At 42.7% G+C, this 13,422-nt stretch overlaps 1 non-coding gene and 1 pseudogene across 1 annotated transcript; both read right to left on the reverse strand.

Moving 5' to 3' along the window:
• Positions 1-2,254: 2,254 nt before the first annotated feature.
• Positions 2,255-13,422, reverse strand: part of LOC110308959 — a 30,469-nt pseudogene continuing 19,301 nt past the window's right edge.
• LOC115029340 lies at positions 3,053-3,138 on the reverse strand. The gene has a single exon (XR_003834900.1). It is a non-coding gene; the product is annotated as a small nucleolar RNA SNORD86 (small nucleolar RNA).

The raw sequence follows: 13,422 nt of genomic DNA on the forward strand, positions 1-13,422 counted from the left end.
GACCCGTCAGCCTATCTGTGAACAACCTAAGCTTGCACCTGGAGCGTGTGTGAATTCTGATTGGATGAGGTGGGGTGGAGCTAGAAGGAGGTGAGTCGGTGTGAGTAGTTAGTTTTGTTTAGCCCTTGCCCTAGGTAGAAGCCAGAAGTAGAATAAGAGTAGTTTTAGCCCTTGCTGTGAGTAGAAGTAGAGTAAGAGAAGCTGTTATAATAGGAGTAGTTTAGCCCTTGCCCTAAGAAGAAGCTGCTGGGGAAGAGAGCTGTAAAAGAAAAAGCCGGAAGTAAAGTTGCTGTGTGAACCCGACTTGGTGTCTGTGTCGTTCGTGTCTCGACAAATGACACCCATGAATTTGCTCCCCTTACATAGTGTTGTTGAGCTCAACTTGTTATACCAACACCATTGAAAAAACTCACCAAAGAACTGGTGGTGAATGTTCTTGTGGCTCTTCAAACCTCAGGCTGGTTGATAACCCTTGTGGTTTCTTCTGGATTGAACTACAGCTGCTAGTTCATGCCTGGTGTCTGAGTAGAGGACTGGACTTATAGCTGCTGGTTCATGCCTGGTGTCTGCCTGCCTAAAGGACTGGTCTGCAGCTGCTGAATTGTATTTGGTGTTTGCTACAGGACTGAACTGCTGCCAAAGAAGATCGAGCTCGCCTCCAAAGAACTATTGTTGGACAGGTCCACTTTCCCCCATATGCTAATAACTTTTCTCTTCCATTACCTCTGCTGGCTAGGGGAAAGCTTGAACCCTTATTAAAAGCAGGTTGCAAAAAATCTATGCCTACGGAAGACAGTTCCTCAGAATGCTAAGAATGGTCTATCATTCCCTTAACCATCCTCAACTGGACATGATCAGGACTGCTGTCTATGCCTGGACCTCAAACCCCCTATATTATATTGGGATTGATAGTAACCAAACAGTAAGCTCCTGTTCCAATCCTGACAACTGTAAATTTGACCAACCTAAGCTAAACCTGGGAGCCCTCCAAGGAAAGGTTACCTGTAGTGGGTAGCCCTGCAGCTAATTATATTTGATGTTAATTCCATTCTTCGGTGAGTGGTTGTGAACAAGGAATGAGTCAGCACTCAGGTGATTTCCTGTAAACCTGCTTCCCACCTTAATTTGGAAAATAAAGGAGAGCTGATGGTTGGGCAGATAAAAGGGAAGGTGGAGCGGAAGGTGGGAGGAGGAGAAGGAGGAAATGGAAGAGGGAGAGGACGCAGAGAAGGAGGAAGAAGGAGAAAAGCAGAGCAGAAGCACATGGCCTGGAGAAACTGCAAGTTCTAAGGGGTCCCATAAGCTCTGAAAAGATGGTAATGTAGCGGTAGATCTGCCCAATCTAGATGCACAGCATGTAATCATATTAATTGTGCTGTGTTTTCATTGCTGGGGCATATTTGGGTTGGAGAGATTTACCGCAACAGATAACTGCTTAATGTCACTAACATATCTCCTAGGTAGTTCCCCCTGTGCAGATTCCTGTAGCCATAGCCAGCAGGTTAACCCCAGAAATGACAGTGTATTTCCAGACCCCAGAGACTACCTGGTTTGCTTGGTCTAAGAGTTTAATCAGTTGTACATCTGAATTGTTTGCGTTGACGCAGACCCTACTCCTTTGCATTTTGTGTACATCCTATCAAGGATGTTTGTGATGGAGAAGAGAGCAGGGCTGTTTAAATCTAGATTCTGGGCTTCCCCAAGAGCTGTGAGTTATCCCTCTGTGGGTGGGGGCAGGCATAGCAGGCTCCACCACCATTAAAATCTCAGCTCTAGTTATGGGGAATTAAAACTTTAAGGAACTCAGTGCTCAAGTAAACAAAGACCTGGCCCATATAGAAATTCTACTCTCCATCTAGAAGCCCAAATTGTTAGCTGAGGTTGTTCTTCAAAATTGAAGAAGATTGGGCCTCCCATTTATGAGACAAGGAGATCTTTGTATGGCTCTTGGAGTAGTTGTTTCTATGCCAGTCAGTCAGGGATAATAAGAGAACGTTTAGCCATGGTCAGAAATAACGGTTCTTGCTAACCAAACTGTGCCAACCAGAATGTGGATTTTGTGCATAGCAAAGAATGGTGAGGCTTGGGCTGCATCACTTAGGCAAGTTCCCTGTGTAGCTGCAAGCCAGTAATGCATATGTTCTATTCAGGGTTTTTGTTTTTTTTTTTTCCTGGTTTTGTGTTTTTATTGGGGTTTTATCATGGGCGGGTGCTGCCACCACAAGGTATGCCCCTCCCATCAAGCAGGTCCGTTCTAATCCTCCTGTGCTTTCTGGGACTTTTTCTTTGTGCTGCTCTTTGTGAAGTTAGCAGCAACTCCAGGCTCCTCAGAAAATTTCCTTCTCTTCTTAGGGATGGTGGGGCTTGCTGCCTCCTCTTCTGGTTCACTGGCCACTTCCTCCTTAGGTGAGGACTTCTTTCTTTAGGAGCACTGCTAGTGGCCATCTCTTCAAGGTCACTGGGCATCTCTTCAAGGTCACTGTCAACTCCTCCTTGGGAGAGGCTTTCTTTTTCTTGGTTTTAGGCAGAGAGACAGGTGGGTCTTCCATTCCATTTTCCTGTAGGGTCTCCTGGGGTTTTAGCTTCTTCTTCTTAGGTTTTTCATGTACCTCCTCACACTCCTCTGGGGTACTGCTGTTTTCTGACGAGGCCAGGGCCAGTGCAGCCAGTCGCTTTTTTTCCTTCTTCAAGCGTGTCTTCTCCTGTTTTTCTAGCTTCCTGGTGATTTCAGCAGCCGCTTCCTCTGCCTGAACTATGGCTTCCTTCATGACATCCAGGTTCTTCCGTGGCGATCTCTCCAGTCTCATAGAAAGACAGCCGTTCCTCAACTTGTTCTCGGAGTTTTCCCCCCAAACACTTGTGGAGACCTCAGAGAAGCAATCAATTCTCGAGGCAATACTGCATTTGTTTGCTAGGTATCGGGAGATATGGCCTTTGCTCTTTGCAGCTGCTCGGCCAATGAAGGTGGAATGAAAAATGAGTCCATATTTTGGTGTGTTACCCCTTGTCTTCAGGGCTCTGGAAACTCGGTCCCTTTTTGTTGGGCCCTGGGAATCACTCAGACACCAGGACTGGCCATCACTCCCATAGCAGAGCTATTCAGTTTTAAGAGTGTTTTTTTGTGTACTCTGATGAAATCACCCGTGTGTCTACAAAATCACTTTTGGGTCAGCTAGGGGTACATAATGAGACTCTGTTTAAAAACCAACCAACCAACAAAACCACCACCAACAGAACAAAGAACAAAGTCAAAACCGATACTCTGTCAAACCAGGCTTGGTGGTATACATAATGCCTGCATTTAGGAGATGGAGAAAAGATGTTCGGTATATATTTGAAGTTTGTCTGGCTACACGGTGGCTTTCAGGACATACTGAGAGACAGGAAGCCCCTGTGTTAAAGAATAGTAAAATCAAAACAAAACAAAACAAAAAACAGGTAGGGTGTGACACATGCATTTAATCCCTATACTCAGGAATCAGAGGCAGGAGGTTCTCTTCAGGACAACTTGGTCTACACAGAGAATTCTAGGACAGCCAGGGCTACACAGAGAAACCCTTTTGTAGTAAGGAGGAGGAGGAGGGGGAGGAGGAGGAGGAGGAGGAAGAAGAAGAAGAAGAAGAAGAAGAAGACAACCAAAAGAATAGAAAAAAATCAATTAAAAATAAAAGTAAAAAAGATTGTAGTATCAAGGATGTGTTTTGAAAATATCTCCTAAGATTATGATTTGAGTTTATGATTTTATTCTTTTTATTTCAATGCTGGGGCTTAAGCCAACCTTCCTCCCCGCTTCCTTCCTCCCTCCCTCCCTCCCTCCTTCCCTTACTTTCTTTCTTCTTGCAGTATGTGTTCCTGTCTGCCCGGAACTGCAGAGACAGGGAGTGCTGGCATTAAAGGTGCACAGCACCACACACCATTATGGTCTTAGCCAGAGCTCTATCACTAAGTTACATCTCCAACTATGATTTGTTCTTTTTTTAAATGTTTTTTTATTATATGTAAGTACACTGTAGCTGTCTTCAGACACACCAGAAGAGGGCATCAGATCTCATTACAGATGGTTGTGAGCCACCATGTGGCTGGACCTCCCGAAGAGCAGTCAGTGCTCTTAACTGCTCAGTCATCTCTCCAGGCCCCTCTTTGTTTAATTTTTAAAAATGTTTCTTTTAGTATGTGTCCGTGTGTATGTGTGTGTAAGCACACAAGGATGCCAAAATAGGACATAAACCTCATTGGAGCTAGAGTAACAGGTATTTGTGTGCAGCACATCCTTAACATGAGGATTGAGACCTGAATGCCAGTTTCCATGACTGAGCAGAAAGTGCTCTTCATTGTTGAGCTAGCTCTCTATCCTCTGCCCCTCCCCCTCTCTTTCTTTTGGGACAAACTTTCATTTAGGGCAGGCTGATCTTGAACACACAATGTGGTTGAAGATGATTTTAAACTTCTGATCTTCCTTCTCCTAAGACTTTTAATTGCTGGGTTTAAAAACTTAAATTTTAACCGGGCGGTGGTGACGCAAGCCTTTAATTCCAGCACTTGGGAGGCAGAGGCAGGCAGATTTCTGAGTTCGAGGCCAGCCTGGTCTACAAAGTGAGTTCCAGGACAGCCAGAGCTATACAAAGAAACCCTGTCTTGAAAAACCAAAAAGAAAAAAGAAAAGAGAAAAAAAAGAAAAACCTTAAATTTTTTCTAATATTAACATTTTAGCATTTTTTTTACATTAACATATAAAGTTTTAGGCTTCATTATGACATCATTACACATTATACTATTACAGTATATATAATACTGGCATGCACTAGTATCATTAGACCTCTTTCTTACTCCCCTGCCCTCCCTTCGGCCCTCATGATGTTCCTCTCCCTCTGAAATTACTCTTCTACTTCCATGTCATATGAATTCCATTATTCTCTCTCCCCCACCTCCTCACTGTTAAGATGTCTTTCTCCTCTCTAATGGTCTCCATTCTACTTTTATCACACACACACACACACACACACACACATACACACAGATATATATGAGAAGAAACACATGGTATGTGTCATTTTAAGTCTGGCTTATGTCATTTGACATAATTATTTCCAGTCCCATCCATTTTTTCCTGCAAATGTATGACTTTATTTTCCTTTACGGCTGAAAAACATTCCCTTTTATTTATAAACCACATTTTCTTCATCCATTCATCTGTTTGTGGACATCTGGAATGGTTCAGCATCCTAGCTAGTTTGAATGGTGTGGCAGCTAACATGCATGTACATGTGTCCTGTTGACTTAGACCCTTCAGGTATGGACCATGTGCTGTATAGCTGGGTCCAATGACAGTTCCATTTTCAGTTTAGTTTAGTTTGTTTTTTTTTTTTTCATTTTTGATACATGGTGTTATATAACACAGGCTGGCCTCAAACTCACTATGTAGCTGAGAATGAGCTTGACCTCCTCGCTGCTCTGTCTTTAGTGCTGGGATTACGGATGTATGTTACTATGCCTGGTTTATTTTTACTTTTCAGGAACTTCCATGTCAGCTTCCATCACAGCAGCAGTTAACATTTTCACAAGCAGCACGTGAGCATGTCTTTCCCTGCACCTTGGCCAACTCTGGTAACGTCTACCTGCAGTTCTAAATGCCTTTTGGTTTGGATGTCCATTTCTTTCTCTAGATTTTTACTATAATTTTGTGGAATAGATGTCTAGGATTTTATTTCAGCTACATTTTTATCCTTTGTTCTCTCTCTCTCTCTTTTTAAGATTTATTTATTTATTTTATGTATATGAGTGTACTATAGCTGTACAGATGGTTGTGAGCCATCATGTGGTAGCTGGGAATTGAATTCAGGACCTCTGTTCGCTTGAGCCCCACTCACTCCAGCCCAAAGATTTATTTATTATTATATATAAGTACACTGTAGCTGTCTTCAGACACACCAGAAGAGGGTGTCAGATCTCATTACAGATGGTTATGAGCCACCAGGTGGTTTCTGGGACTTGAACTCAGAACCTTCGAAAGAGCAGTCAGTGCTCTTAACCGCTGAGCCATCTCACCAGCCCCTGTTCTCTTAATCATATCTCAGCGTCCTGAAGGCTCTGGTGATGATCAGTAACTTTTCCTCCCTTGCTGTTTAACTGTAGTGTTCTTAGGTATTGCCCTCCAGGCCTGATATACTTCAGCTTGGTTAAGATTATTGGTAATTCTTTTTACTCTAGTCTTTTCATTTGATTCATTGAGTTTTCATTCCCAACATTTAAAAATTCTTTTGTTGCTCAAAATTCCAGTTTCTGTCAGTTCTTTTCTTCCATGTTGCTGACTTTTTGATCCATTTTTCTCATCCATCTTCTGATTTTTTTCCCTCTCTGTTACTACCTTTCCTTCCTGAGTCCTGGATTGAAGTCATCTGAGGTCATTGATCTCTTTTTATTTTTTTTCTAATAATTTTTGACTTCTTCTTCCTGCATTTTTCCTTATTTTGGTATCTTTGAGTTCAGTAGTTGAGGACTTATTTGGAGGGGTCATGTTACCTTGCTTCTATGTTGCTTTATCCATCTGTTAGTTTGGGTATTGCCTCAGTTTTATATAGAGGTCTTCTCACTGGGGAACCTACTTGTGAGATTTCGATTCTCAGCACCACTCAGGGAAGAAAAAAACACATTTATGTAAGAGGATCAACATGAAGCTAACCATAATATTGAGACACATTCAAAAATCAATGAAAACCCACTAACATCATCAGAAATCATAAAATAGACAATGAAAAGCTGATAGATGGGCGTGGTAAGAGGTTAAAACCATTTAGGATAAATGTGGAGACAGTGGATGGTATCGACAAGGGCGGAAGTTAGTGAGAGAGGAACAGTATGAGGGATGGGGCAGAAGGCCAAGGCAGAGAAGAATGTTCTGGAAAGGAAGAGGAAAGGACATTAGGAAAAATGTAAACCAGGGAGTGGAGGAGACTCACGCCAGTAATTACATCTGTGAGGTTAGGGCAGGATACAGAGTTCAAGTTCAACTTGAGGCCAGCCTGGCTATATGAGAATCTTTCTCAGGAGAAACTACCAAGCATATGACAGCCATGACAGCTCACACTTGTAGTCTCAGCAACCGTCTCTATTAAGTGTGAGGCCAGCCAGGGCTATATGGTGAAAGCCTCTTCAATTAAAAAAGAGAAAAGAGGGCTGGTAAGATGGCTGGTAAGAGCACCCGACTGCTCTTCCAAAGGTCCAGAGTTCAAATCCCAGCAACCACATGGTGGCTCACAACCATCCGTAACGAGGAGTATCTGAGGACAGATACAGTGTACTTACATATAATAAATAAATAAATCTTAAAAAAATGAGAGAGAAAAGAAAAGAAACAAGATGAAAAAAAGTTGTTTTTTTGTTTTGTTTTGTTTTGTTTTGTTTTTTTTAATCCTAAAATAAAAGGAGAAGGAAGAATATTTACAAGAAGTGAGAAAGTTTGGGAGTAGAATTAGATAAATATAACATATGACATGAAAAGTGAAAACATGAAAACCACGAGGCTATAGAAATGATTCATCGGCACTGCTCTGCCAGAGTTTTATTTCCAGCAATTATACTGAATGGTTCACAAGCCGTGGAACTCCTTCTCCAGTCTGACACTTGTGACTTCTGTGGGCAGGGACACACACATACACATACACACACACACACACACACACACACACACACACACACACCCAAAAGCCAAGCATTATTGAAAGAGAATAAATCTCTTTATTTAGTGGCTGGAGATATGGTTCAGTGGTTAAGAGCACTTTCTGCTCTTGCCAAGGACCCCAGGTTTGCTTCCCAGCTCATACATGGTATTCCAGTTACCCCTAGGTTCAGAGTATCTTATGCCTGTTGTGACCTCCGTGGGCACCAGACACTCATATGGCACACATACATACATGCTTTAGTTAGTGTTTATATTGCTGTGAAGAGACACCATGACCAAGGCAACTCTTATAAAGACAACATGTAATTGGGGCTGGCTTGCAGGTTCAGAGGTTCAGTCCATTATCATCAAGGTAGGAAGCATGGAAGCATCCAGGCAGTCATAATGTAGGGGGAGCTGAGAGTTCAATATCTTGTTCTGAAGGTAAACAGGAGAAAAAAAAAAAAAACTGGCTTCCAGGCAGCTAGGCGGAAGGTCTCTCAAAGCCCACCCTCACAGTGTCACACTTCCTCCAACAAGGCCACACCTCCTAATAGTGCCACTCCTTGGGCCAAGCATATTCAAACCACCACAATACTTGAGGGCAATTCATACACATAAAGTGTACACCCATGCTAAGACCTTAAACTCAACTGTAACTCCAGCTACAAAAGATCCAACATTCTCTTCAAGCCTTCCTGGGCACCCATACACATGTGGCATACATCTACACAAATGCATATATAGATTTCTTTTAAATCTTAAAAAAACCTTAGTAATATAAAGTTAAAATACTAATAGTATAATGAAGAGGAGTGTGATAGAGGGCAAAAATGAAAAAAAGAAAAAGAAAACAAGAAATGAAAAAATTAAATAATGAATACATAAATAAAATTATCTAAATGTATGGAAGTGGACCAGTGGGTAGAGCCCATGACCTGAGGTTGATTTTTTTTGGAGGGGGGGTTCTCTGTGTAGCCCTGGCTGTCCTGGAACTCACTCTGTAGACCAGGCTGGCCTCGAACTCAGAAATTTGCTTGCCTCTGCCTCCCAAGTGCTAGGATTAATGGCGTGCGCCATCATGCCCGGCCCCTGAGGTTGATTCTTGAACCTTGGTAAAGATGGAAGGAAAAAAATCAACTCCATGAAGTTGTCCCCTGACTTCTGTATGCTCATAATATCACACATGCACACACATGCATACACACACAAATAAATATATGGAAAAAATGATAAAGTAAAAACATGGCTAAATGTGTAGTAAGAACGTCAAAGAAATCCGGTCATGATAGTTCAAAAATGTATTCCTAGCCCTTGGGAGGGGGCAGGGGAATCAGTTCAAGGCCAGCCTGCTCCATGTGAGGCCCTTTCTGAAAACAACCACCAACAACTACAAAATAACCCAATCAACCAACTAAAATCAGCAGCCGCTGCAGCACAGGGCTACAGAGATGGCTCAGCAGTTAAAAGCACATACCAATCTTTCAGACCTAAGCTGGATTCCCAACACTCACCCCAGGCAGCTCACAACCACCTGTAAATGGAGCTCAAGGGGCATCTGACAGGCCTTTGGTGGCACCTGCACTCATACACATACCTGTACAGAGACACATACATACATATAATGAAAAACAATTTTTAAAAGTAATTTAAAAGAAGTGGTTTCTTTTATGGGGGACTTAGGTTTGATTCTTAGCTCCCACACTATTTCTCAGAACTATCTGTAACTCCAGTTCCTGGAATACAAACCCTCCTTCTGGCCTCCTCAGGTATATGGTGTACAGGCATACATACAGGCAACATATCTCAAACACTTAAAGCAATATATACTTTTAAAATAACACACCAAGAAAAACAAACAAAACAGGAAGAGATTCAATGTTGGACAATCTTCTTTTGTTTCTCTTGTGGTATATCCACCAAAGACTGCTAGGACACAGATTAAAGCCAATAGGAAGTCTTAATTATTAGCCTGCTAGCAATTACACTGGGTGTTCCCAGTCCCTGTGTATCCCCGAGCTTTCCTTGAGGTGAAAAAGTTCCTTGGCTGAGAAAACTCTATCAGTTAAAGTCTGTAGGACATTTTCTTGATTAATGATTGATGTGGGAGGACCCAGCCCTCTGTGGCAGGAGGTCCTGGGTGGTTAAAAGAAAGCAGGCTGAGCAAGCCATGGGAAGTAAGTTAGTAAGTAAATAAGTTAGTGTTGTTTTATAAAACAGAGGTGGTAGGGGAACGCCAGGGTCAAAAATTGGGAATGGGTGGGTAGGGAAGTGGGGGGGAGGGTATGGGGGACTTTTGGGATAGCATTGGAAATGTAATTGAGGAAAATACGTAATTAAAAAAAAATAAAAAAATAAAATAAAACAGCGGTGGTGTAATGGGGCTGGAGTGGGGGAAGGACCTCAGCGGGCCCAGCCAAGGTGTCCCGTGAACAATCAAGCCATGCGACAGACCTAATATATAAAGGTTTATTGCCAGGATGAGGAAGGGGACCTGGAAAGGGGGGTAGAGGCAGAGAAAGGGAGACAGAGAAGGACAGAAAGAAGAGAAAAAGAGAAAGGGAAAGAGGCAAGCTGGTGGCACATAGGGAAAAGAGAGAGAGAGAGAGAGAGGAAGGGGGAGGGAAAGAAGGAGGAAGGGAGGGAGGGAGGGAGGGGAGGGAAGCAGAATAGTCCTTTCTTACTTAGCTAGCAGCTGTTGCTAGGTAACTGTAGGGTAGAGCCTAAAGGAATGCTATCTATGTACAGGTGACCCCAGTGGCCTGCTCTCAGGGACTTAGCAGCTGTTATGTCATCACGTGCCACCACCAGGTGCACCAGGTGTGTTCCAGAGGAGCCAGCAGCCATTCCAGAGCACTTCTCTCTCTCTCTCTCTCTCTCTCTCTCTCTCTCTCTCTCTCTCTCTCTCTCTCCTCTCTTTGTTCTTTCTCTCTGCTTTTTCCCTGTCCAGTCCCACCTCTCTGTCTCCATGGTGACTTCATTCTCTGAGACCATTGAACCTGCCTCCAATAAATCTGCTTTTTTACTTTTAAAATTTGGATTGATTTGGTTTATTTTGTTGGCAAAGAAACAATGTCTGAGACAGAAACCTATTACCAGTCAGCAGCAATCTTCCATGGCCGATACTTCACTTCCTGCCTGAGTTGTTGCTGTGTCCTCCTTTTATGATATGATGTAAGGTGAACTAAGCCCTTTCCTCCCCAAATTGCTTCTGATCATGGTGTTTTATCACAGCAATAGAAAGCAAACAGACAAATTGGTATCATGATTGTGGGGTATCATGTGATAGACTTGAACATGTTGTTTTGGGGAGAGTTATGGAGGAAGCTTGAAATTGTTTTTTGAGTTGAAAAAGCCATTGAGTGCTCAAAACTTAATGAACTATTATGGGGAATTTGAATAAGAACACGGACAGAAATAGAGATGGTGGAGGCCTGATTTGTGAAATTTCAGAGGGAAGTTTGAAAAGTCAATTTGGGGCAGGACAGGGTCTCTCTAATTAGTCCTGGATGTCTTGGAACTCATTATGAGGACCTGGTCACTATGTAAACCAGGCTGGCTTTGACTCAGAGGTCCATCTGCCTCTGCCTTTCAGTGCTGGAATTAATGTGTGCACTGTTAGGCCCAGTGACACTGGAGTTAAAAGAGAATTTGGGTTTTAGAGTGTTGAAAAATTTAAAGATTGTGGGACTTTTAAAGCTATACTGCATTCTATATTGTGATGTTAATATGAGATCTTGGGGGATAAATAGAAAAAGTAAAGGGTTCTGTTTAATAGTGATATATTTGTGTGTCAAGGTATAGGATAAACACTAACCATTGTGCTGCCTAGTGTTTTGTCACCTTGATCCAAGCTAGGGTCATCTGGGATGAAAGAACCTCAATTGAGAAAATGGCTTCATAAAATTAGTGTTTTCTTTCTTACTAAGGGCCCAGCCTTGGGTGGTATAAGGAAGCAGTTTGGGCTGAGCATGGCTGCTCCTGCCTTGAATCCAGCACTGGGAGGCAGAGTAGGCCAGTGTTTTGAGTTTGAGATCAGCCTGGTCTACATAGTGAGTTCCAGAACAACCAGGGATACATAGAAAAATCCTATCTCAAACAAACAAACAAACAAACAAACAACATAAAAAGATGCAGTAGAGGACTGGAGAGATGGCTCAGCAGTTAAGAGCACTGACTGCTCTTCCAGAGGTCCTGAGTTCAATTCCCAGCAACCACATGGTGGCTCACAACCATCTGTGATGGGATCCGATGCCATCTTCCGGTGTGTCTGAAGACAGCTATGGTGTACCCACATAAATAAAATAAATAATTTGAAAAAAAAAAAAACATTCAAAGATACTGTAGAATCAACTTGAGTTAGAAGCCAGTTTGGGCTACATAGTGAACACAGGCCATTCTTGGTTCAAGAGTAAGACCTTATCTCAAAACAACAACAACAACAACAACAAAAAGCAAAACCCTTGAGAGACTTGAGGACCCAGGGAGTGGGGAGGCCTAGTGGGATAGGGGATGGTGGGGATATCCTCTTGGAGATGGGGAGTGGCAGGGGCAGGGGAAGGAATGATGCAGACCAGGAGGGGGATAATGACTGGACTGTAAAAAAAAGATTAAAGATAATTTTTTTAAAAATGAGGAAAATTTAAAATTCAACCTGTAGGACCCAGAATATGGCGAGAAATACTGAAAAATGAGGAAAATTTAAAATTCAACCTGTAGGACCCAGAATATGGCGAGAAATACTGAAAAATGAGGAAAATTTAAAATTCAACCTGTAGGACCCAGAATATGGCGAGAAATACTGAAAAATGAGGAAAATTTAAAGTTGGAAGCGTTCTGTCTTCCAATACTTTAAAATATGTTCACTCTTTTTTTGGTTATTAAAAAAAAGAATAAGCTGGCAGTGGTGGCACACGTCCTTAATCCCAGCACTTAGGAGGCAGACAGGTGGATTTCTGAGTTCGAGGCCAGCCTGCTCTACAGAGTGAGTTCCAGGACAGCCAGGGCTACACAGAGAAACCCTGTCTTGAAAAACCAACCATCCAACCAACCAACCAAAAAAATAAAATAAAAAAGAATAATTAATGAATGGTGGATAGAAACTACCTCCAAGTATTAAGAAGAGCAGCCAGTAAAATATAAGAAGAGACTCTATTTCCAGCAGAGAAGAGGGAAGAGCTTTGGAAATTCACAAAGGCATCATAAAACTGCAGAGTGAGGGAGAAGGAAGGCTAGCAAGACACAGAAACAAATCAAGGTGGAAAATGAATCCAAGGTGAGGGGAGGCAGACGCCTGATCTACAAGTCCTGTCAGGAGCTCTGGTAAAAGATAGTGGCTGTCCCACCATCAGACAAGCAGCACCCCTCATCAGCCTTAAAGCCAGCTGAGTCTGGGGGAGACAGTGATCCCTTCAGTAGAGAGCAGAAGGGTATATCATGTGTCATCTTGTGAGGGATTTGAATGTCTAAAACTGAGCAGCCCCCAGGACCTGAGAAGAGAGAGCAATCACTCATCAGGGAGCCTGAGTTTAACATAGCACCCCCACCCCTAACACCCACCCCCCAGGCCAGAGACAGCCCTGGAAAAGTAAGAGGACTAAATGTCGACAAGCCAACACATGCAGGCTACAAAAGGCTCTGTTCAGGAGATGCAGTGCAGAATGCAACTGGAAATGCACCAGAGTAACTTTTGGGTTGGTTTCCTTCCTCCTTCCCTTCTCTTCTCTTCTCTTCTCTTCTCTTCTCTTCTCTTCTCTTCTCTTCTC

The sequence above is a fragment of the Mus caroli genome, chromosome 14 (assembly GCF_900094665.2).
Source record: "Mus caroli chromosome 14, CAROLI_EIJ_v1.1, whole genome shotgun sequence".
NCBI lineage: Eukaryota > Metazoa > Chordata > Mammalia > Rodentia > Muridae > Mus > Mus caroli.